Here is a 24,602-nt window from a genome sequence, read left to right on the forward strand (position 1 = left end):
TCTCTGCCTCTACACTTACACCAAGTAGTTTTCGCCTTCTCTATTGGAAAAGCATAAAATATTAGAGTTGGAATGGGTCTGAGTGTCCATGCAGTCCAAACACATCTATTGAGAGAAAAGGAACCTGAGCTGCAGAGTTTATGTGACATGCGGAGGCCCAAACAGCCAGTAAGGCTACAAGCAGAGCTGGAGCACTTTCCCTCTACTTACCTTACTCTGGTTGTTGGACACTTATCTTTCTCTGTCTCCCACCATCCAGGCTAAGTGGAACTTTTGCTGTTTCTCTTCCCACTATCTCCCTTTCCTGCCCTTCCACTTCTGCCCTCTCCTTATCACTGAGAGGATCATCCAACTGGAAGAGCCCAGAGTGGCCAACTACACTTCCATCGTTTTTAGAGGGGATCTTCCTATCTGCCCACAGGCTCACTCGGCCCCTTCCTTTGATGCTCCCTGTTCTCTGTCCATGGTACTGAGTTAGCTGCATGTCTCTTGCTGCAAGAAGCCCTTTCCCTGAATCTCCATCCTCTGCCCCCATGGCTGATAATCTTTCCTTCTCTCCTGTCCAAGCCCAGAATCTCAGAGCTGGGGGCTCTTTCTAGTCCCAGAGGACTTGTTATAGCTGAGGAAGTGGTGACAGTTAAAGACTTGTCCAGGGCCAAACAGCCACTGATTTTAGGGGGAAGACATTGAACTCCTGTTATTTATATTCCGCTTCACGTATTCTCTTCCCCGCGTGAGTCCGCCATGTTTCTCTACCCACACCTGGTGCACTTTCTCCTTGTCTGTCTCCTCAGTCAGTGGCCTCTTCCCACTGGCTGTTCTGTCCTGATCCATCCTGCCTGTGGGGATCCATCACTCTTCCTCCTTAAATCACAAACCTCAAGGGGAAGGAACTGGTGGAGGCCACATCCCAGCACACCTGGCTCAGAGGCCTGAGGGAGGTTACGTGACTGGCTCACCTAGAAATTGTCCAGCTAAGTTGTGAACTCAGCTGGATGTGACTGAGAATAAGGGCCTAAGGGCAGCTAGATGGCTCAGTGCATAGCACACAGGGCCTGGAGTCAGAAGGATCTGAGGTCAAATTCAGCTTCAAACATTTAACACTTTCCACTGTGTGACCCTGGATAATTCACTTATAACTCCAATTGCCTCAAGAAAAAAAGAATGATGGTTCAGCCTATTGTGTGCCCTGTTGCCTCTCCCTCTAATCACATTTCCCTTTCGATTATATCCCTGCAATGTCACTTGTGATTTGCTCCAGCTGTCTCTAAGCCCTATCCAATGTGGTTATAACTTACCAAGTTCTCATTTTCTGTCACTGTGTCTTTTCTATTCTTCCTCCTGATTTTATTCTAGTATCATGTTCATTTTCTTTTGGGTTTCCTCAATAACTACTCTAAACCATGGTTTCTTCCTTTCCCAGTGTCCTTAATGGTCTTTTCTCTTGTTTTCTCCACTCCTTCCCTCCCAGTGATACCTTTCTCATTTCTTCCCACCATCCTCAGAGTTCCCTTTTGCCCTTCTCTTTTTTCTCCTTTCTCTTTGCTCTCTACCCAGAAGGCTATTTTCTCACACACACCCCATTTCACAGTGATTCCATCCTATTATTTCTCTCTTTCTTTCCCTCTCCTAAATGTTATTCTCCTGTTGCTCTCATGCCAGTGTTCTCTTCCCTTTGTCAACCTTAATGATCTCTTCCATCACTATCACTTTTTTCTTATGGCCTATGATCTTTATTCTCTCCCTCTTTTCCTCAACCAGTGGGTCCCTCTGTGTGTCTTTCTCCTTCTCCTCACTGTCCCATGCCCTCTCCAACCCTATGACTACGTCATCTTTGATCTTTGCCTTTTTTTTCTATTCCTTGGTTCTAACTTACTTCTTAATTTTTGATTCTTTGATTCTCCCTTGAAGACCTTTGGTCTCTCCCTTGTTTTCTCCCTCTCCTCACACCCTAATGGTCTCTTTATTTTTGTCTTTTCCACCTTTTCATTTTGTTTCTCCCCTTAAGAATGAATGGACCTAAAATTCCATCCATCAAATGGATGGTCCCCACACCATCTATTCTCAGTTGTTTCTTCCTACTGTCTCTCTACCCCAATCCAGAATGGTCCCTTCTCTTTGTTTCTCTTCCTCTCCCCCATCTCCATGGGTTCTTTCCCTTTCTGCTCTCCTTCAGCAGTTTTCTTCTCTTTCTCAACACATTTATAAAGACTCTTTCTCCTTTGATCTCCCCTTTCTAGTGGACTTTCTCTTGATCTCTCCCTATCACTAGTATTTTAACAACATTTCTCTCTATGTATCTCTACCACAAAACATACACTAATCATTTTCACCTTCTTTCATCACTCTTAGCATTAGAATTTTAGAGCAATAAAGGACCTCAGGGTTAAAAAACAAACCACTTTCTTCAGGCGAGGAACCTGAGGCTGAGGAGACTCTAAATTACTGTCTATTGCTGTCTCTATGTGTGTCTCTCTGGGAAACATTCTAAAAAGATCTCCCTACATCCCCTATTCTCCCTTGCTTTTCCCGCTCTCCCCATCCTCTGCCTCTGTAATGTTTTCCCTCTGTCTCTCAGCTCTCACAAATCTGTTACCTGATTCTCACTCTGTGTAGTATTCTCCTTTTCTCATGGATTCCAGTGTTATTGGAGATGTAGAAGTCACAGTATTCTTAGACACCATTGATGACCAATTCCTTTTAGGAAGAAAAGAAGGAAAATAAGAATTAAGTCCATGAATGGCAGTAAAGGTTATGCTGTACAATGTACAAATATTAATGTATTTTGATGGGAAGTAGGGCATGTTATTACCACCTCGTAGAGCTCGGTAAACTGAGGGAGACAAAGGTTAAACAACTGGTGCAGAGCAAAAGAGCTAGTAAATGTCCGGGGGTTATTGATACTGACAGAATTGGAAATTATTCCTTCCTGATAATAGGCCCATCACTATATACATTGTACCACCCAGCTCTCTCTCACCATTGTCACTTTATCCTTTTTCTTTGTCTCATCATTTGTGGGATCCAAATTTTGTGTCTAAACATATTCCACGATTCTCTCTCCCTCACACATATATTTGCTGCCTCTTGTCAAGCTGTTTTTTGTCTTCCTCTTCATTGTAAATGTATTGCTTCTCTTTCATTTCTCTCTCTCTCTCTCTCTCTTCCTCCCTCCCTCTCCCTCTCGCTCTGTCTTTCTTCTGCATATGTGCAGTTATCTGACATCTTCAGGGCCACTGGGTTCAACCTCCTCTTTTTAAAGCACAAGAAATTCAGGTTTAAACAAGTTAACATATCTATGGGAAAACAACCAGAGACAATATAAAAAAATTAGAAACCAACCCTCCCTGATTCCAAATCCTAGACTATGAAACGGACTTTCTCCTCTCTATCCCAGGACTCAGCTCTGCTTCTTCCTGACTCTAGGGCTGTAACTCCAAGAACTAAAGCATCAGTGTCTTCAGCATCCCTTCCTTTTGTATCTTGACACCATCATCACCTTCTGTCTCTGACTCTCTCTCCTGGATTAGCTTCCACTCTATCTCCCACATCCTCACTTGCCCCCTTCCTTTGACTCTCCTTTTGCTCTGTCCATGGTGTTCCCTTTCCTCTATATCTGTTCCCTACTCAGAATCCACCGCTCCCCTATATTAAGTTTTTTTCCCTTCTCTATTGGAAAAGCATCAAACGTTAGGGAAAGGGAATAAAATCTAATCAGTCTAACCAAGGAAACTGAGAAAAGGAGTTTAAGTGATGTGCTGAGGAACACACAACCAGTACGCTTACAAGAGGGGGTTGAACACATCACTTTTTCTCAACATACTGTGTTCTGGTTGGTAGGAGGATGACTTTGTGTCGCTCCCATGATCGATGCCTCGTGGCCTTTCTCTGGTTCTCTTTCCCATGAACTCTCCTTCCTGACCTTCACTCCCATGGGAATTGCCGTTCTCTCTCCCTCAATGATAGAATCGTCCAATGGGAAGGGTCCCTAAGTGACCAACTCCATCTCCATCACTTTTAGAGGTAGAAATTCAAGCTGGGAAAACTGAAGTGACATGAACAGCTCTTAATTTTCAGAAACAAATTGCTGGGTCCTTCAGCTCCTTGCTCTCTGCCTCTCCCCCAACAATAACTTCTTTCTCTCCCTCAAATTACCAACTATTCTTTTCTCTCTGGGTCTCCCTCTTTGTACTGCCTTTCCCCAAAATGGCCCACCCCAAGGGCTCTGCCTTCTGCCTTTTGGTGCTCATGCCCTGTCCTCCATCCCTTTTTATCCTCCCTCTTTCTTTGTACAAAGTGGGCCTTGTCCTGCTGCGTCTCCTTGATTGCACTCCACAGAAGCCTCTGGCAGCGCTGCCACCACAGCAAGCTCACTTAGCCTGAGAAACTTCTCTTTCTGTCACTTATAGGATGCCTCACATAGAGGCAGAAAAAATTAAGGAAAGTCTATTCTAACCCTGAAGAAACTAAGGATTAGACATATAAGGAGAACTGATTCTGGGAGAGGGAGCAAGGAAGCTTATAAGTCAGCCCCAGAATTCAGATCCCCCTGATTCCAGGCCTCAAGGTTTAGCCATTAGGAGAACCAGCTGCCTCGTGACCCCCCTGTGTCACTCTCCCAGGTCCCTGTAGTCCTTTGTTGGTGTCTTTCTATCTTTGTCACTATTTCTGTGCATTTGTCTGTCTCTCTAATGGAGTTTGCTTACTAACTGCTTTTCTCTCCTCCTACCTCAAACCTCAGACTTTCCTCTTCTTTCTCATAAAAGCACAACATTAAAAGCCTTTGAGATCAAGAGCATCATTTACAAGTAGAAGAAACTATGGTCTAAAGCAGGTGCCAAGGGCCTTTTGCAGGGTCACACATCTCTGAGTTTGTGAGGCAGCCTGTCCTGACCCCCAGCCCATGGCTTTGTCCAGCATGGCTCCTCCCTGCCCCTTTAGCTCCAGCTCTTTCCTCATTGGTCTCATAGTCTCGGATAAGGAATTCTCTTCCTTTTCCCTGACAGTCCAGTCCACTGTGAGCCCTTGCTGCCTCAGAGCATCCTCAGGCTCTGCTGCTTTATCCCTCCTGTCTCACTGCACAGTCTGCACAGGACCCAGACTTGTCCCCAGCACTCCCCCCTTAGCAAGTACTTTCTTCTTTTGCTCTGCAGCCATTGTCTGTCCTCCCACAGACACTCTCTGCTTTCTTTTCTGTATTTCTCCCAGGTGTTCACAATGTTCTCTTCATTGTTTCTTTCCTTTTCTCCATTTCAGATCCCACGATTCTCTTTCTTTTATCAATGTGCCCCCACCTCCTGTGCTTCCTTCCATTTATTTCTCAGCTTTGTCTGCCCTCCTTAATGGTACTTTCCTTCTCCCTCCATCCCCATCATCCATGGTATCTTCCCTATCTATTTCCTCTCTCCTCTTTTCCCATTGGCCCTTTCTCTCTACCTCTTCCTGTCACCTGGGTTTCTCAGTTTAGTCTCCCCTCCCTAATGGTACCTTCCTTCCCCCTCCATCTCTGTGCTTTATGGTTCCTTCCCTTTGTATCTCCCCTCTCCAGTTTTTCCAGTGGTCCTTTCCAGTGGCTCTCTCCCTCTTCTTCCTCATCAGTGGTTCTTTCCTTTTTCTTTCCCCCATCTTATACTATGGTCTCTCCCTTCATTCTTTCTCTGTCTTTTCTCTAATCAGTGATCTGTTCCTTTACATTGTCTCCTCCCTTTCCCAACATTGTTTATCTTTTTCATTTTCTCTCATCCTTTTCTCTTTTTTTGTTTTTTTCCTTACTACCACATCCTCTAAGTTCCCTTTATTTTCCTGCCACCCACGTAACTTTTCTAATGATTTCTTCTCGCTTTTTCTCTTCTTACTATGTAGTGCTTTTTTTCGTTTTATCGCTTTTCTATGCCAAAAAGGCCCTTCTCATTTTCTCACTCCTTCTTTGCCTTTCTTTAATAGTATCTCCATTCTCGTTTTATTCCCCATATTTCCTCCTTTTTTCTCCCCTTCTTCCTTTCCCAGTGATCTCTCCCTTCTGGTCCTTCCCTGAAACTACTCTCTCTGTCTCTGTGTATTTGTGTGTGTCTGTGTTTTTCCATGTATGTGTTTTTGTCTTTCACTCTGTCTCTCTTTCTCCTTAATCTCCAGCTGCCCTCCCCTTTCCCAAGATGTCTTTTCTACTGGATCCTTCTTCTCCTTTCCCCTAGGCTCTACACAACTTCTTGAGTTTGACTCAAAAATTCTCTATCACCAATATTCTATTTCCTTTCTGCCTAATGGTACTGATCCCTGGTGGGAGATTTTTCTCCCTCCTATATTTAGCATATTCTTCCCTTTGTCTCCTCCACCCCATCCCATCTTAGTCACTTCTTCCTTCTTCTCACATCCAAAATGGCTCCCTCTCTTTTTGCTTTCCTTCCTTTTCCACCCAAAGATCATTTTCTCTTCTTCCCTTCACCTTCATCTTCACTACCTCAATTGTGCTATTGACACTCTTCTGCCATGTATGATGGTGGCCTTTTTTCCTTCTCTCCCCAGAGACCTAGTCAAAATCCTCTCTTTCTCCTTTCTCCTCTCTCCCCAGTAGTCTCTTTCTCTTTCCACTGAACCATGGTCTTTCCCCCACTATCTCCTTGCATCACTCATGAAATCATAGATTTATAATTGCCAGAGACAGAACATATATCAAAAAGTATTTTTGACCTTTCATTACTCATAGAATTATGAATCTGGAGATGAAAAGGACCAGAGACCCATGAAATACAATTACTTTCTTCAGGAAGCAAATTGAGGCCCAGAAACTCTAAATTCCTGTCTATCAGTGTCTCTCTGTATCCATCTGCCTAAACTTCTAACAAGATCTCTCTACATCATCTCCTGTCACTTTCCCCTCACAATCTTCCATTCTAATGACCTCTGAAATGTCTTTCACCCCTCCCACAATGCACTTCCTTCATTCTCCCTCTCCCTTCAAGTTGCAGATTCTTTGTATATTATTTAGCTTTCTGTGTCTCCTCTTCTGTATTTGTCTCTATCTTTCTCTGTCTCTGTTTCCCTTTCCCTCTTTTTCTCTCACTTCTCTTTTCCTTTCTACCCTTTGGTCTCTCTCTCCCTGAAATCCATTGCCATCCCTTCCCTTTCCCTTTCTGTCTCTCCTCTTTCCACACTACTCTACTCCCTCCATTTCTCTGACTTCCCTACAAACTTCTTGTCTCTATTTCACACTCCCTCCCTCTAGCCCAATGCTATGTTACGTGTGGCTTCTTTCTCCTTCAATCACAGATTGAGTTTGGGACATGTCCTCACAGGCTTCTGTGTATAATCTCATCATTTGAGAGAGAAGGAAGCTGAGACTGGGAGAGTGATAGAGATCTGCAAAGAGTTATAGCGGCAGAGTGGAGAGTAGGATCTGCACTCAAATCAGCGAGGCTCCAGGGACGTGGCCGGGGCATTGGAAAGAGTGCTGGGCCTGGAGTTAGTAAGACCTGAGTTCAAATTAAACTTTAGATATTTCTTACTGAGTGAACCTGGGCTAATCACAATCCCAATGTACTTTTTGCCTTAATTATAAAATAGGGACTATATAAGGAAGGAACTCATGGAGCTGCCCTAGGTATCAAATGAGACAATATTTGCAAAGCATATTTTCTTCCTTTTAGATCTCTCCCTCTACTTTCCTCTCTTGTCTTTCAAACTCACAGTCAACAATTTTGCGGTAGAGTTTTTCATCTCTGCTTATCAACATTGTAAATGGCCCCCTCCTTTTCTTTCCAACACTTTCTTTCCCCCTCTGGCTATTCTTTGCGTCTCTCCCCTCCTCAAAGATCTTTTAATGCTCAATTTCTCCTCCCATCTCAACCCCCGAAAGGGATTTCTGTCTTCTTTCCATCCTTCCCAGGATTTTAAACATGGAAGGGACCTTAAAGCTCGTCAGAAGAGGAAGCTGAGCCTGAGAGACCTTCCATGTCTTTCTAAAGATAATTCATGTATGAAAAGGTCTGAGGTATGATTTTGAACTCAAGTGCTCTCTCCATCATTAATTGCCACTTGCGTACCCCAGGCAATCCCCATTTTTCCTTTCTCTTTGGTCCTTCCTTGGTTTACTTAGTCCCCCATGGTCATAAAGATCTGCTTCCTTGACACTGTTCTCTTCCCTCTCTGGCTCTTTCATTGCCAAGGAATCTTCTCTCTCTGACAATTTCTGCTTCTCCTGGGTGGAATCCACCCGTGTCTCTGTCTCCCTCTCTGCCTGCTGGACTAGCCTCCTCTCTGTGTCCCCACATCCTTGCTTGGCCCCTTCCTCTGACTCTTTCCTCTCTACAGGCTATTTAGTTCCCAATGTTCGTCTTCCTTCCTCAAAAGCCTTTCCCTTTAATCTCAATCTCTTTGCCTCTACCCGTCACCTTGTTTTGCCCTTCTCTGTTGGAAAACCATAAAATATTAGAGAGTTGGATGAGAACTGAGTATCTATGCAGTCCACACACATCTATGGAAAGGTCTATGGAAGAAAGAAAAGAAAACTGAACTGGAGAGTTTACGTGATATGCTGAGGACCAAACAGCCAGTAAGGTTACAAGCAGATTTTGAGTACTTTACTTGTACTTACCATACTCTGGTTGTTGGAGACTTAACTTTCTCTCTCTCCCACTATCCTTGCCTAGTGGGCTTTTTGCTGGTTCTCTTCCCCACTAATTCTCTTTGCTGCCCATTCTCTTCTATGGGCTTTCCCTTTGTTGTTGCCTCTCTTCATCACTGTCCATCCAACTGGAAGAGTAACAAAACACATTTCTGTCGTTTTTACAAGAGTAAATTTAAACTGAGAAAAGTGACTTGACAAACTCTTAATTTTCAGATGGAAGATGCTAAGTCAGGGTGACTTGACCCAAATAAAACATTCTATCTTTTTTTGCAATTAGCTCCGTCCTAGCCCTCCCATCCCAGGTCCTTTATCTCACTCCTCTCTTTCCTCTCCCCACCCTCCAAACTGGGGTCTTCTCATTCTCCATTTCCAATTAGCATAAAGTCTTTTCCTTTTCTCTCTCTCTCTCTCTCTTCTCTCTCTCTCTCTCTCTCTGACCGTCCCTCCCAAACTGGCCCCCTCCACGTACTCTTCCTTCCATCCTCCCCCTCATTCCCTGTTGTCCATCCCCTTTCCTTCTCCCCTCTCCTTTGTACATAGCGGAGCTTGTTCTGCTCCTTCTCCCTGTCTCCGTTCCCCAGAACATTTTGGCCCTTTTAGAGGTACCACAGGAAGGCCACTTTCCCCCCTTTCTATTACTTATATATCAAAAGTTTCCAGCTGGAAGGGAACATGACTGTTAACTGAGACTTTTTTTCTTTTCTTTATATTCTGTTATCCCTTCTCTTTGTCTCTAGCAGTTCCCTCAAGGTCCCTTCCCATCCTTTTCCCAAGTGATGTTTTCCATTTGTTTCTTCATCTCCTTTCTCCTAGGCCCTGCTGAACTACTTCTTGGTTTCTGCTCCAAAGCCTATTGCCCAGCATCCCCTTTTTTATTTCCTCCCTCTCCTCCTTCTCTAGTCCTGGCTTTACTTTATTTCTTTCTCCCTGTGTTTATTGAGCTCTCACCTTTGTCTTTCTGTACCCCCATGCCATCCTCCTTTCCTCTTTCCTTTGTTTTCTCCTCTCATCTAAAATGGTCCCTTCCTCTCTTTCTCTCTTCCTTTTCCTGTTATTCTTTTTCTTCTTTCCCCCACCCTGGCTAAGTCCTGTGCTCACAGTCTTTATCTATATTTCATCACATGCTATTCTCTCCTCTCCCCAAGGACCTTATTCATCCTTTCCTCCTCCCATACTCTTGCAGTCCCTTTCCCCAGGAAATCTCCTTTACTTTCCCCTGACCAATAGTCTTTTCCACTCTGTCTCCTTCCATCACTCACAAGATCATAGATTTATAGTTAGAAGGGAATTACTGTTGATGAAACACAACCACTCATATCAGGGTTGGAAACTGAGGCTCAGAGAGTAAGTGCTTGCCCAGACTCACAGAGAAAGTGTCTGAGTCCAGAGCTGAGCTCATGCTGATCTGAACTCAAGGACAAAGATCTGTCTGTTGTGACATCTAGTTGGCTTTTCCAGTATGGCTCATTCCCAGTTACCTTTTTTCTATGTGTCTCCCCATTTCATCTCTCTCATCTGGTCTTAGGCTTTTGTCTTCATCTCTCTCCCCAATGGCCTTTCTTCATTTTCCCTCCCCTTTCCAATTATAGAAGACTATCCTGCCTTTCTCTATATTTTCTGTCTCTTCCCATCTTCCCCGTCTCTCTGACTTCCTTCTGGTTTTCTGCCCTTTGGTGTTGCTCTGCTTTTGACTTTCTCTATTGAGTCTTTACTCACTAGTTGACTGTTTCTCAGGCCTCCCCATAAAGCTCTTCACTGTATTTCACTTTCTCTCTCCATCCCAATACCTGTGGTATGAGTCTTCTTTCTCCTTAAATCCCAGAAGCTCCGATATGATCTTGGATGAATTCTCAGAGGTTCTGGAGCCCAGTGTTATTATTTTAGAGCTGAAGAACCTGGATCTGGGACAGTAGAAATGATACACAGAGTTACAGAATAGCTTTGGAGGTAGTATCTGGACTCAGGCCAACCAGGCTCCAGGGACACTGCTTGTGCAGCAGACAGAATGCTGGGTCGGAACTCAGGAAGACCTGGTTTCAAATGCAGCCTAAGACATTTACAAGCTGTCTGATGCTGTGCAGATGAGAACCTCTCTGTGCCTCAGTTTTCTAAGGAGCAAAATGAATATATTGTCATACATAATTCAGAGGGTTGATGTGAAGATCAAATGTGACCATTTTTGTAAAGCACTTAGCACAACATCTGACACAAGGTAACTACTCTAACAAATGATTTTGTTCTTTCCCTTTCCCCAGTCCCTTCTTTGAAGATCTCTTCCTCTATTCTTTTTCCTTGTGATTCAAAACCTCTGTCAACAATTCTGTAGTAGCACTTTCCCTCTATCTCATCTACACTGTCAAATCATTCCTTCTCCCCCTCCCTCTCCAGCACTTTTTCTCCCTCTCTCTCTATTCCTTTTCTATTTCTCCCCTCTTCAATGATTTACTAAATCTCTGTCTTTCTCCTTCCAATTCAATTACTAAGGCCTCTATTTGCCCTTTCCATCTTTCCTTGCACTTCCAAGGGACCTTAGAGGCCCCCAAATGCAACCCTGCAACATCTGATAGAGGGGAAAACAGAGACTGAGAGACCTTCAGGGACTTGCTGAGGCTGATTCAGCTTGAAGATGTCTCAGGCTGGATTAACTGCATTCCAGTACAGTGTTCTCTGGACCTTTAGTAGCCAGTGGCCTCCCCCCAGCCCTTCCCCAGGTGTCCCTTCCTCTTTCATGACTTCCTTCTAATCGCTCCCTGTGTTGTGGACTTGGGGCCCTCACATTCCCGCCCATTGGTCTCTTCCCTCTCGCGCTCCCCACTCCCAAGAAGTCTTCTCTCTCTCAGAGTCTCCCTGTCTCCACCTGTGTGTCTGTCTCTGACTCTCTGTACTGGAGTAGCCTCCACTCTCTCTGCCCACAGGCTCACTCGGCCCCTTCCTTTGATTCTCCCTGTGCTCTGTCCATGGTACTGAGTTAGCTGCATGTCTCTTGCTGCAAGAAGCCGTTTCCCTGAATCTCCATCCTCTGCCCCCATGGCAGGTAATCTTTCCTTCTCTCCTGTCCAAGCCCAGAATCTGAGAGAGCTGGAAGCTAACTGAGCGGCCATTCTAGTCCCAGAGGACTTGTTGTAGCTGAGGAAGTGGTGACAGTTAAAGACTTGTCCAGGGCCAAAGAGCCACTAACAGAAATCCTGTTATTTATATTCAGCTTCAAGTATGCTCTTCCCCACATAAGTCTGCTGTGTTTCTCTACTCACACCTAGTGTGCTTTCTCTTTGTCTGTCTCTTCACCCAATGGCCTCTTCCCACTGGCTGTTTTTTCCTGATCCATCCTGCCTGTGGGGATCCATCACTCTTTGTCTTACACTGACAGACCTTAAGGGGAAGGAACACTTGGAGGCCACATCCCACCCCATCTTTTTCAGAGGCCTGAAGGAGATGAGGTGTCTGGCTAACCTACAAATTGTCAAACAAGGCTTTGAACTCAGGTGGAAATTACTCTGAGAATAATGGCCTAGGGGCAGCTCAGTGGCACAATGTGTAGCACACAGGGCCTGGAATCAGAAGCATCTGAATTGAAATCTGGCCTCAGACACTCAACATTTCCTAGCTGTGTGACCCTGGACAAGTCTCTTAACCCCAATTGCCTCAGGAAAAAAAGTTAAAAAACGGAGGATGATTCACCCTATTGTGTCACTTATTGCCACTACCTCTAATCATAATTCTCTTTCTATTATATCCCTCTATCATCACTTGGGTTCTCCTCCAGCTGTCCCCAAGCCTTATCCAAGGGTTCTTGTCTTGTTCTCAGTTTCTGTCACTGTCTCTCCTCTTCGTCTTCCTGATCTTATTCCAGTATTATGTTTTCACTTCCCCTTGGGTTTTCCCAACAATTAATCTAAACCATGGTTTCTTCCTTTCCCGGCCTCCTTAATGGTCTTTTCTCTTTTCTCCACTCCTTCCCTTCCAGTATCTCTTTGCTCTCTACCCAGTGGGCCCTTTCCTCCCCACCATGACCAAAGTGTTCCATTCCTATTATTTTTCTCTTTCTTCCTCTCTCCTAAATGTTATTCTCCTATTCCTTTCATTCCAGTGTTCCCTTCCCTTTGTCACAATGGGAATTGTGATTTCTTCTACCACTCTCCCTTCTTTCTAAAGGCCGATGACTTTTATTCCCTCTTTTCTCAACAAGTGCAAACGTCCATGTGTCTGCCTCCTTCTCAGTGGCCTGTGCCATCTCCAACTCTATGACATAGTCATCTTTGACCCTTGCCTCTTTTTCTATACCTCGATTCTTCTTGTCTTAATTTTGGATTCTTTGATTCTCCCCTGAAGATCTTTGATTCTCCCTTGTTTTCTCCCTCTCCCTTCTCCCTAATGGTACTTTAATTTTGTCTTTCCTACCTCTTCACTGTGTTTCTCTCTCAGGAATAAATGGACTCTTCATGTTGTTGAGTCCCTTCACCTTCTATTCTCACTGGTCTCTTCCTACCGTCTCTTTATCCAGTATGGTACCTTCTCATACTCTCTCTTCCTTCTCCCATCTGCAGGAGTCCTTTCCCTTTTTGTTTTCTTTCAGCAGTTACCTTTTCATTCTCAATACATTTATAAAGATTCTTTCTCTTTTGGTCACCCCCTTTCTAGTGGACTATCTCTTGATCTCTCCCTAGTTTTTTAACACAATTTCTCTCTGCATATCTCTACTACAAAACATATACCAGTCATTTTCACCTTATTTCATCACTTTTAGCATTAGAGATTTAGAGCAGGCAAGGACCTCAAGGCCAAAAAAAATAAACTACTTCCTTGAGAGGAGGAAACTGGGCCTGAGGATACTCTAAATTACTGTCTATTGCTGTCTCTCTATGTGTCTATCTGGGAAACATTCTAAAAAGATCTCCCTACATCCCTTATTCATACTTGCCTTTCCCTCTCTCCCCACCCTATTTCCTCTGTAATGTCTCTCAGCTCTTAGAAATGTATTACCTGATTCTCACTCTGTGTAGTGTCTCCTTTTCTGATTGGTTCTAATGTTATTGGAGATTTAGAATTCTAAGTATTCTTAGACACCATTGATATCTCTCCCTCTCTCTCTCTCCCTCCTATATATTTGCAGCTATCTGACATCTTCAGGGCCACTGGGTTCAACCTCCTCTTTTTAAAGCACAAGAAATTCAGCTTTGACCAAGTTAACATGTCTACGGGCATTCAGCCAGAGAGTCTATGAAGAAAAATGAGAAACCAACCCTCCCGGATTCCAAATCCTAGGCTATGAAACAGACCTTCTCCTCTCTATCGCAGGACTCAGCTCTGCTTCTTCCTGACTCTATGCCTGTAAGTCCAAGTACTAAAACATCACCATCATCAGGATCCCTTCCTTTTGTATCTTGACACCATCATCACCTTCTGTTTCTGACTCTCTCTCCTGGACGAGCCTCCACTCTCTCTCCCCACATCCTCACTTGCCCCCTTCCTTTGACTCTCCCTTTGCTCTGTCCATGGTGTTCCCTTTCCTCTATATCTGTTTCCTACTCAGAATCCACTGCTCCTCTATATTAAGTTTTTTTCCCCCTTCTCTATTGGAAAAGCATCAAACGTTAGGGAGAGGGAATAAAATCTAACCAGTCTAACCAAGGAAACTGAGAAAAGGAGTTTAAGTGATGTGCTGAGGGACACACAACCAGTACGCTTACAAGAGGAGTTTGAACACACATCATTTTTGTCACAACATACTGTGTTCTGATTGGTAGGAGGATTACCTTGTGTCTCTCCCATGATCCATGCCGAGTGGACCTTCTCTGGTTCTCCTCGCCACTAATTCTCCTTCCTGATTTTCACTCCCATGGGGTTTGCCCTTCTCTCTCCCTCAACGATGGAATCTTCAAACTGAAAGGGCCCTAAGTGGCCAACGCCATCTCCATCTTTTTAGAGGAAGAAATTCAAACTGAGAAGAATTAAGTGGCTGAAACAGCTATTAACTCAGGGTGATTTGCCTCAAATCCCTCCACCTTCTATCTGTTCTAGCAAAGAGCTCCCTCCTGTTCCATCCCCTTCTTCCTCAGAAGTGTCCCCACTGGGTCCTTCAGCTCCTTGCTCTCTGCCTCTCCCCCCCGCATAATGACTTCTTCCCTCTCTCCCTCAAATTACCAACTATTCTTGTCTCTTTGGGTATCCCTGTCTTTGTACTGCCCTTTCTGAAACTGACCCATCCCAAGGCTCTGCCTTCTGCCTTTTAGTGCTCATTCCCTGTCGTCCATCTCTTTTTTGTCCTCCCCCTTTCCTTTGTACAAAGTGGGCCTTGTCCTGCTGCGTCTCCTTGATCGCACTCCACAGAAGCCTCTGGCAGCTCTCTGCTACCACAGCAAGCTCACTTAGCCTTTTCCTTCTTTTTCTGTCACTTATAGGATCCCTGACATAGAGAGGGAAAAAAGTAAGGGAAATTTATGCTAACCCTGAAGAAACCAATGATTAGACATATAAGGAGAACTGATTCTATGATGGGAGCAAGGATGCTTATAAGTCAGCCCTAGAATTCAGATCCTCCTGACTCCAGGCCCCATGATTTACCTAGCAGGAGAACCAGCTGCCTCACCCCCCACCATCATGCTCCTACTTCTCTGGTCTCTTCCTGATGTCTCTCTCTGTCCTTGTTACTCTTTCTGGGCTTTTGTCTGTCTCTTTAATGGAGTTTGGCTACTATTTTTCTCTCCTCCCACCCTATGCTCAGACTTTCCTCTTTTCCATAAAAGCGCAGCATTAAAAGCCTTTGAGATCAAGAGCATCATTTACAAGTAGAAGAAACTAAGGTTTAAAGGAGGTGCCAAGTGCCTTGTGCAAGGTCACACATCTCTGAGTTTGTGAGGCAGCCTCCACTTCAGCCTGTCCTGACCCCCAGCCCATGGCTCTGTCCAGTACAGCCCCTCCCTCCGGCTCCAGCTCTCTTCTCATTGGTCTCATGCTTTTTCTCCCTTTCCTCCCTCCACTTGGACCCTTCCATCACCAGCCTGTGAGTATCAGGCATAGATTTAAAATTGCCCTCCCTGTCCCTGGCAATCCAGTCCATTGTGAGCCCTTGTTGCCTCAGAGCATCCTCGGGCCCTGCTGCTTTATCCCTCTCACTGCACAGTCTGCACAGGACCCAGGCCTGTTCCCAGCACTCCTCCCTTAGCAAGTGCTTCCTTCCTTTGCTCTGCAGCCATTTGCTATCCTCCCAGAGACACATTTTGCTTTCTTCTATGTATTTCCCCAGGTGTTCACAATGTTCTCTTCACTTGCTTTTTCCCTTTGCTCCATCCCATTTCCCACTATTCTCTTCCTTTATTAATTTGCCCCCACTTCCTGGGCTTCCTTTCATTTATTCCTCAGCTTTGTTTCCCCTCCTTAATGGTACTTTCCATCTCCCTCCATCCCTATCTTCCATGGTATCTTCCCTTTCTATTTCCTCTCTCCTCTTTTCCCATTGGCCCTTTCTCTCTACTTCTTCCTGTCACCTGGGTTTCTCAGTTTAGTCTCCCCTCCCTAATGGTACCTTCCTTCTCCCTCCATCCCCATCATCAGTGGTATCTTCCCTATCTATTTCCTCTCTCCTCTTTTCCCATTGGCCCTTTCTCTCTACTTCTTTCTGTCACCTGGGTTTCTCAGCTTTGTCTCCCCTCCCTAATGGTACCTTCCTTCTCCCTCCATCTCTGTGCTTTATGGTTCCTTTCCTGTGTATCTCCCCTCTCCAGTTTTTCCAGTGGTCCTTTCCCAGTGGCTCTCTCCCTCTTCTTCCTCATCAGTCGTTCTTTCCCTTTTTCTTTCCCCACTTCTTACACAATGGTCTCTCCCTTCATTCTTTCTCCTTTTCTCTAATCAATGAGCTGTTCCTTTACATTGTCTCCTCCCTCCCCAACACTGTTGCTCCTTCTCAATTTCTCTCAACCTCTTCTTTGCTTTTTTACTTACTAGCTGCTAATAAGTTGTTCAGTGGTTCTCAAACTTTGGTTTTCAGCATCTTTATCCTATTAAAAATTATTGAGGATCTCTCAAATCTTGTTTATCTGGATTATATTTATAGACATTTACCATATTGGAAATAAAAACTATTTTTGAATTTGTAGACCCTCTAAAAGGGTTTCAGAGACCCCCAGGATTCTCTAGACAATACTTTGAGAACCACTACATCCTCTAAGTTCCCTTTGTCTTCCTGCCACTCCCATAACGTTTCTAATGATTTCTTCTCTCTTTTTCTCTTCCTAATATATAGTGTTTGTTTGTTTTTTTCATTTTATCCCCTTTCTATGCCAACTAGGCCCTTCTCATTTTCTCACTCCTTCTTCCTCTTATTTTAATAGGTGCCTCCATTCTTCCTCCCTTTATTCCCCGTATTTCCTCCTTTTATCTCCCCTCCTTCCTTTCCCAGTGATCCCTTCCATCTTGTTCTGTCCTCTGTCTCTTCTATTCCTTTCCTAATACTTCTTTTTCTGTTTCTCTGTATCTTTTTGTCTCTCATTCTGTCTCTCTTTCTCCTTAATCTCCACCTGCCCAGAGGACTCTTTCCCAAGATGTCTTTTAAACTGGACCCTTCTTCTTGCTCCTAGGCCCCACACAATTTCTTCAGTTCCAATGTATGATACATTCTCTTTGGCCAATAGTTTCTTTCCTTTCTGCCTAAAGATATTCCTCCCTATTGTGGGGTTTCTCTCCCTCACATCTTTAGTACATTATTCCCTTTGTGTCCTCTGCCACATCTGATCTTAATCAATTCTTCCTTCTTCTCACATCCAAAATGGCTCCTTCTCTTTTCTCTTTCCTTCCTTTTTCACCCAAACAGCGTTTTCTCTTCCTTCATTACCTCAACTGTGCTGGTGACACTCGTCTGCCATATATCTTGGTGGCCTTTTCTCTTTCTCTCTCCCCAGAGATCCAGTAAATCCCCTCTTACTCCTCCCTCCTCAGTGGTCTCTTCCTCTTTCCCCTGAACAGTGGTCTTTTCTCCATTATCTTCTTCCATCACTCATGAAATCATACATGTATAATTGGAAGGGACAGAACATATATGAAATAGTGTTTTTGACCATTCATCACACATAGGATTATGGATTTAGAGATGCAAAGGACCTCAAGGCCATGAAATACAATTACTTTCTTCAGGGGATTAAACTGAGACTAAGAAAGTCTAAGTTACTGTCTATCAGAGTCTCTCTGTTTCCAACTTCCTAAACTTGCAGTGAGATCTCTTTGTATTGCCTGCTGTCACTTTCCTTTCATAATCTCCCTTTCTTATGACCTCAGATATGTCTATCAAGTCTCTCCCTCTCCTTTTAATTAAAGATCCTTGTATATTATTTTGCTCTCGCTCTCTCGCTCTCTCTCTCTCTCTCTCTCTCTCTCTCTCCCCCCTTTCTCTCACTTCTCTGCCTCCTTCTACCCTTTGGTCCCTGTCTCCCTGCAATCCATTAGCATCCCATCTTTTTCACTTTCTTCCTCTCTTCTCTCTACACTACTCTACTCCCTCCATTTCTCTGACTACTCTACAACCCTCTTGTCTCTATTTCACACTCTCTCCCTCTATCCTAATGCTAAGTTACATTTTTTTTCACTCACAGATTGAGTTTTGGATAATTACTCATAGGCTTCTACATATAATCTCAATATTTAACAGAGAAGTAATTGGAAACTGGGAGAGTGACAGAGATCTGCATAGAGTTATAGAGGCAGAGTGGAGAGTAGGATCTGGACTCAAATCATCTAGGCTCCAGGGACATGGCCTGTGCATCGGAAAGAGTGCTGGGCCTGAAGTTTGTCAGACCTGAGTTCAAATTAAACTTTAGATATTTCTTACTGAGTGAACCTGGGCTAGTCACACTCTCACTGTATTTTTTGCTGTAAGTATAAAATGGGGACTATAGATCCAGCTGCATGGAGCTGTCCTAGGTATCAAGTGACACAGTGTTTGCAAAGAATATTTTCTTCCTTTTAGCTCTTTCCCTCTACTTCCCTCTCTTGTCTTTCAAAATCACAGTCAACAGTTTTGCAGTAGCACTTTTCATCTCTGCTTATCTCCATTGTAAATCGTCCCCTTCTTTTCCTCCTTTCCAACACTTTCTCTCCCACTCTGGCCATTCCCTGTGTTTCTCCCCTACTCAGAGATCTTTTAATGCTCAATTTGTCCTCCCATCTCAATCCTCCAAGGGGATTTTTTTCTCCTTTCTATCTGTCTTAGGATTGTAAAGCTGGAAGGGACCATAAAGGTCATCAGAGCATCCCACAAATATCTTACAGAGGAGGAAGCTGAGCCTGACAGACCTTCAATGTCTTCCTGAAACAAATTCATGAATGAAAAGGTCTGAGGTATGATCTGATCTCAAGTGCTTTGCTCTCTCCATCATTAATTGCCTTTTGCCTACCCCAGGCAATCTTCACTGTCCCTTTCTCTTTGGTCCTTGCTTGGTTTACTTAGTCCCCCATGGTCATAAAGATCTGCTTCCTTGACACTGTTCTCTTCCCTCTCTGGCTCTTTCATTGCCAAGGAATCTTCTCTCTCTGACAATCTCTGATTCTCCTGGGTGGAATCCACCTGTGTCTCTGTCTCCCTCTCTGCCTGCTGGACTAGCCTCCTCTCTGTGTCCCCACATACTTGCTTGGCCCCTCCCTCTGACTCTTTCCTCTCTACAGGCTATTCAGTTCCCAACGTTTGTCTTTCTTCCTCAAAAGACTCTGTTTAATCTTGTTCTCTCTGTCTCTACCCTTATATCAGGTTGTTTTCCCCTTCTCTTTTGGAAAAGTATGAAGTCTTAGAGAGTTGGAATGGATCTGAGTGTCCATGCAGTCCAAACACATCTATTGAGAGAAAAGGAACCTGAGCTGCAGAGTTTATGTGACATGCTGAGGCCCAAACAGCCAGTAAGGCTACAAGCAGAGCTGCAGCACTTTCCCTCTACTTACCTTACTCTGGTTGTTGGACCCTTACCTTTCTCTGTCTCCCACCATCCAGGCCGCGTGGGCCTTTTGCTTGGTCTCTTCCCCACTAACTCTCTTTCCTGCCCATTCACTTCCATGGGCCTCCCCCAAAAAAACCCATTGCTCCCTCTCTTCATCACTGAGAGGATCATCTATCTGGAAGAGCCCAGAGTGGCCAACTATATTTCCATCTTTTTTAGGGGAGGAAATTCAAAGTGAAAAAAAGATAAGTGACTTGACCAGCTCTTAATATTTAGGATCAAAGTCCTATGTAAAAGTGATTCAACCTAAGTAAAACCTTTCATGTGTTCTGGCAATGAGCTCCCTCCTAGCCCCTACTGGGTCCTTACCTCCCTTCTCTCCTTCCTCTCCCAGCCTCCAAAGTGGTAACTTCCCACTCTCCATCAACAATTAGCAAAAAATATTTTCCCTTTCTCTTTATCTCTCTCTGACTGTCCCTTCCAAATTGGCCCCTCCAAGTGCTCTTCCTTCCATCTTCCCCCCCCCATCTCCTGTTGTCCAACCCTTTCCTTCTCCCCCTCTCCTTTGTACTCAATGGAGCTTGTCCTGCTCCTTCTTCCTGTCTCCTTTCCCCAGGACACTTTGGTAGCTTTTACACTCTAATTTGCAAGCATCAGAGCAAGGCCACAGAACCTTTTTTCCCCTTTCTGCTACACAGATTAGAAGTTTCCAGGTGGAAGGGACTGTGACAGTGAACTGAGTCTCACATTGAAAAATCTGAAGCTTAGTCCATTAAACGGCGCTGCTCCTGGAATGGAACAAGTAGGATTGTTCCTAGCACTTGAACTCAGGTTCTCCTGACCCCAAACACCCACTGGGAGAACCAGCTGCCTCACCCTCCAACGTCACGCTCCCAAGTCTCTGTGGTCCCTACCCCTCGACTCTTTTTTTCTGCTTGTCTCTGTCTCTGTCTGTCTCTAATGCAATTTCCTTTGTAACTACAACTTTCTCTCCGAGTATTTTCTCTTCTTTCTCATTCAACAATAGGATTTTAAAGGGTGAACATAAGTAAAAAATGTTTGGTTCATGTTCATCATTTAAGAGAAGAAGCTGAGGTTTAAAGCAGGTGCTAAGTGCCTTTCTCAGGGTCACAGAGTTCTACGTTTGTGAGGCAGCCTCCACTTCAGCCTGTCCTGACCCCCAGCCCATGGCTCTGTCCAGCACGGCCCCTCCCTCCGGCCCCAGCTCTCTCTTCCTTGGTCTCATCTTTCTTTTCTCCCTCTCCTCCCTCTACTTGGACTCTTCTATCACCAGACAGGGAGTGTCAGGTCTGACTCACACTGAGCCCTTGCTGCCTCCTGTCCATCCTCAGGCCCTGCTCCTTTATCCCTGCTGCTCTTCCCTCCTGTTACACTGGACAGTCAGCACAGGGCCCGGGCCTGTCCCTAACACTCTCCCCTTAGCAGTGTTTTCTTCCTTTACTCTCTCACCCACAAACACATTCTGCTGTCTTCTCTGTATTTCCCCCAGATCTACAAGCATCCTCTATGCATGTTTTCTCCTTTTCTTGATCCCTGTTTTCCTTTCCTTTTGTCATTCAAATGGTGTATTCCTTTTTTTCTCATCTTTTTCTCTGCTCCCTAATGGTAAATGTTCCTCCCCTCATAACTGTCCTCCATTATCTATTCCTCTTGTCTCTCCCCAGTCCTGTTTACAATAGAAGCTTCCTTCTTTTTTTCTCTCCTTTTTCCTAACCAGTGCTTTTGTTCCTTTATTTCTCCCCATGGCAGCTTCCCTAATAGTATCTTCCTTCTCAGCCCCCTGTCACTTCCTATATCCTCTTCTATATCCTTTTCCCAGGCCCTGCCTTCTTTTTCTCTCTCTTTGCTGTAATCAGTGGTCCCTTGCCTTTCACTCTCCCTTCCCTCCCCATCATAGTAAATTCTATTCAGTTTCTGACTCCCTTTGAATGCAATCATTCTTTCCCCCCATCCCCTGTGCGTTCTTCCTTTTGTCTCATTCCCTTTCCCAAGTGTCTCTTGTTTTTTCCCCTCTTTATTGCTCAATAATTATATCTTTGTCCCCTGCCTATCTATATCAGTCCCTTCTCATAGTCTCACACCTTTTGTGGTAGCTTCCTGCTCCCTTCTCTTATTTTTGTATTCAGTTCCTTTTGTTTCCCTTTTCTTTCTCACTGATACCTTCCCTCTTATCCCTCTTCTATTTCTAGTGGTCCTTTCCCTTTAATATCTGTCTTTCTGTGTGTGTTTCTGTCTCTCTGTCTCTGCACCCCTTTTGTCATTTCTTTCTACTCTTGTCCCTTGTTTTTGTGACCAGGTAGTTCCCTAAAGGTCCCTTCCCATCCTTTTCCCAAGTGATATTTTCCATTTGTTTCTGCACCTCCATTCTCCTAGGCTTTGCAGAACTCCTTCTTGGCTTCTGCTTCAGACTGTGACCTTGCATCTCCTCCTTTATTTCCTCACTCTCTTCCTTTTCTAGTGCTGACTTTATTTTGTTTCTTTCTCCCCATGTTTAGAGAGCTCCCACCTTTGTCTTTCTATGGCACCAGGGCATCCTACTTTCCTCCTTCCTCTGTTTCCTCCTCTCATCCAAAATGGTCCCTTCCCTCCCTCTCTTTCTTTCTTTCTTGCTTGTCCTGTTATTTTTTTTCCTTCCCCGACACTGCCTAAATCCTGGGCTCGTACTCTTTATTCATGCTTTCTGATAGGATTTTCTCATTGTCTCTCCCCAAGGACCTTACTCCTCCTTTACTCTTGCCTTCCCTTTCCCCCCCAAATCTCCTTTTCTTTCCCCTGACCAATGGTCTTTTCCACTCTGTCTCCTTCCATCACACTCAAGGCCTTAGATTTATAGTTGGAAGGGAATTACTGTTGATAAAATACAACTTGTCATGGCAGGGGTAGAAACTGAGGCTCAGAGAGGAAGTGCTTGTCCAGACTCACAGAGAAAGTGTCTGAGTCCAGAGCTAAACTCATGCAGATCTGAATTCAAGGAAAAGGTCTGTCTGTTGTGACATCTAGTTGGCTTTTCCAGTATGACTCAGTTACCTTTTTTCTATGTGTCTCCCCATCTCATCTCTCTCATCTATTCTTAGGCTTTTGTCTTTATCTCTCTCCTCAATGGCTTTTCTTCATTTTCCCTCCCCTTTCCAATTATAGAAGACTATCCTGCCTTTCTCTATATTTTCTGTCTCTTCCCATCTTCCCCGTCTCTCTGACTTCCTTCTGGTTTTCTGCCCTTTGGTGTTGCTCTGCTTTTGACTTTCTCTATTGAGTCTTTACTCACTAGTTGACTGTTTCTCAGGCCTCCCCATAAAGCTCTTCACTGTATTTCATTTTCTCTCTCCATCCCAATACCTGTGGTATGAGTCTTCTTTCTCCTTAAATCCCAGAAGCTCCGATATGATCTTGGATGAATCCTCAGAGGTTCTGGAGTCCAAATTTACCATTTTAGAGGGGAAGATGCTGGATCTGAGAGAGTAGAAATGATGCATAAGAGTAATAAAATAGCTTTGGAGGTAGTATCTGGACTCAGGCCAACCAGGCTCCAGGGACACTGCTTGTGCAGCAGACAGAATGCTGGGTCGGAACTCAGGAAGACTGGTTTCCAATCCAGCCATACACATTTATAAGCTGTGTGACGCTGAGCAAACAAGAACCTCCCTGTTCCTCAGTTTTCTGAAGGACAAAATTATTATACTGATTAAACCTACTTCAGAGGGCTGATGAAGAGATCAAATGTGACCATTTTGGTAAAGCACTCAGCACAACATCTGACACAAGGTAATTACTCTAACAAATGATTTCCTTCTTTCCCCTTCCCCATTTGCTTCTTCTTTTGGGATCTCTGCCTCTACTCTTCTCACTTGTGATTCAAAACCTCTTTCAACACTTCTGTAGTAACACTTTCTCTCTATCTCATATACACTGTCAAATCATTCCTTCTCCCCCTCCCTCTCCAGCACTTTTTCTCCCTCTCTCTCTATTCCTTTTGTACTTCTCCCCTCTTCAATGATTTGCTAAATCTCTCTCTTTCTCCTTCCAGTTCAATTACTGAGGGCTTTATTTGCCCTTTCCATCTTTCCTTGTACTTCCAAGGGACCTTAGAGGCCCCCAAATGCAACCCTGCAACATCTGATAGAGGGGAAAACAGAGACTGAGAGACCTTCAGGGACTTGCTGAGGCTGATTCAGCTTGAAGATGTCTCAGGCTGGATTAACTGCATTCCAGTGCAGTGTTCTCTGCATCTTTAGTAGCCAGTGGCCTCCCCCCAGCCCTTCCCCAGGTGTCCCTTCCTCTTTCATGACTTCCTTCTAATCCCTCCCTGTTGTCTGGACTTCTGCCCCTCACATTCCCGCCCATTGGTCTCTTCCCTGTCTAGCTCCCCATTACCAAGAAGTCTTCTCTCTCTCAGAGTCTCCCTGTCTCCACCTGTGTCTGTCTCTGACTCTCTGTACTAGAGTAGCCTCCGCTCTCTCTGCCCACAGGCTCACTCGGCCCCTTCCTTTGATGCTCCCTGTGCTCTGTCCATGGTACTGAGTTAGCTGCATGTCTCTTGCTGCAAGAAGCCCTTTCCCTGAATCTCCATCCTTTGCCCCCATGGCAGGTAATCTTTCCTTCTCTCCTGTCCAAGTCCAGAATCTGAGAGAGCTGGAAGCTGACTGAGTGGCCATTCTAGTCCCAGAGGACTCATTGTAGCCGAGGAAGTGGTGACAGTTAAAAATTTGTCCAGGGCCAAACAGCCACTAATAGAAATTCTGTTATTTATATTCGGCTTCACTTATTCTCTTCCCCACCTGAGTCCTCTGTGTTGCTCTACCCACACCTGGTACGCTTCCTCCTTGTCTGTCTCCTCACTCAGTGGCCTCTTCCCACTGGCTGTTCTGTCCTGATCCATCCTGCCTGTGGGGATCCATCACTCTTCCTCCTACAATCGCAAACCTCAAGGGGAAGGAACTGGTGGAGGCCACATCCCAGCACACCTGGCTCAGAGAGAGGCCTGAGGGACATTAGGCGACTGGCTCACCTAGACATTATCAAGTTCAGTTTTGAAGTCAGCTGAA

At 44.7% G+C, this 24,602-nt stretch overlaps 1 protein-coding gene and 1 long non-coding RNA gene across 5 annotated transcripts in view; one reads left to right on the forward strand and one right to left on the reverse strand.

Annotated features, from left to right (window-relative positions):
* Positions 1–24,602, reverse strand: part of LOC127542729 (uncharacterized) — a 147,806-nt gene that overhangs the window by 45,817 nt on the left and 77,387 nt on the right. For both annotated transcript variants that reach the window (XR_007948805.1, XR_007948804.1), the window contains 4 exons: positions 22,897–23,010; positions 10,411–10,524; positions 8,591–8,748; positions 2,597–2,697 (listed from right to left, as the gene is read on the reverse strand). This is a non-coding gene — a long non-coding RNA (uncharacterized LOC127542729). The remainder of the gene's footprint in view (positions 1–2,596; positions 2,698–8,590; positions 8,749–10,410; positions 10,525–22,896; positions 23,011–24,602) is intronic.
* The window catches only part of LOC127542726 (uncharacterized), a 58,451-nt gene that overhangs the window by 2,957 nt on the left and 30,892 nt on the right, over positions 1–24,602 (forward strand). The window contains exon 2 of one of the 3 annotated variants that reach the window (XM_051968496.1): positions 6,678–6,897. The exons of the other annotated variants lie outside the window; for them this stretch is intronic. The gene's annotated coding sequence lies outside the window, so the exon portion shown is untranslated. Of the gene's footprint in view, positions 1–6,677; positions 6,898–24,602 lie in introns of those variants that run through there. 3 annotated transcript variants of the gene reach the window in all.

Source organism: Antechinus flavipes, chromosome X, assembly GCF_016432865.1.
Source record: "Antechinus flavipes isolate AdamAnt ecotype Samford, QLD, Australia chromosome X, AdamAnt_v2, whole genome shotgun sequence".
NCBI lineage: Eukaryota > Metazoa > Chordata > Mammalia > Dasyuromorphia > Dasyuridae > Antechinus > Antechinus flavipes.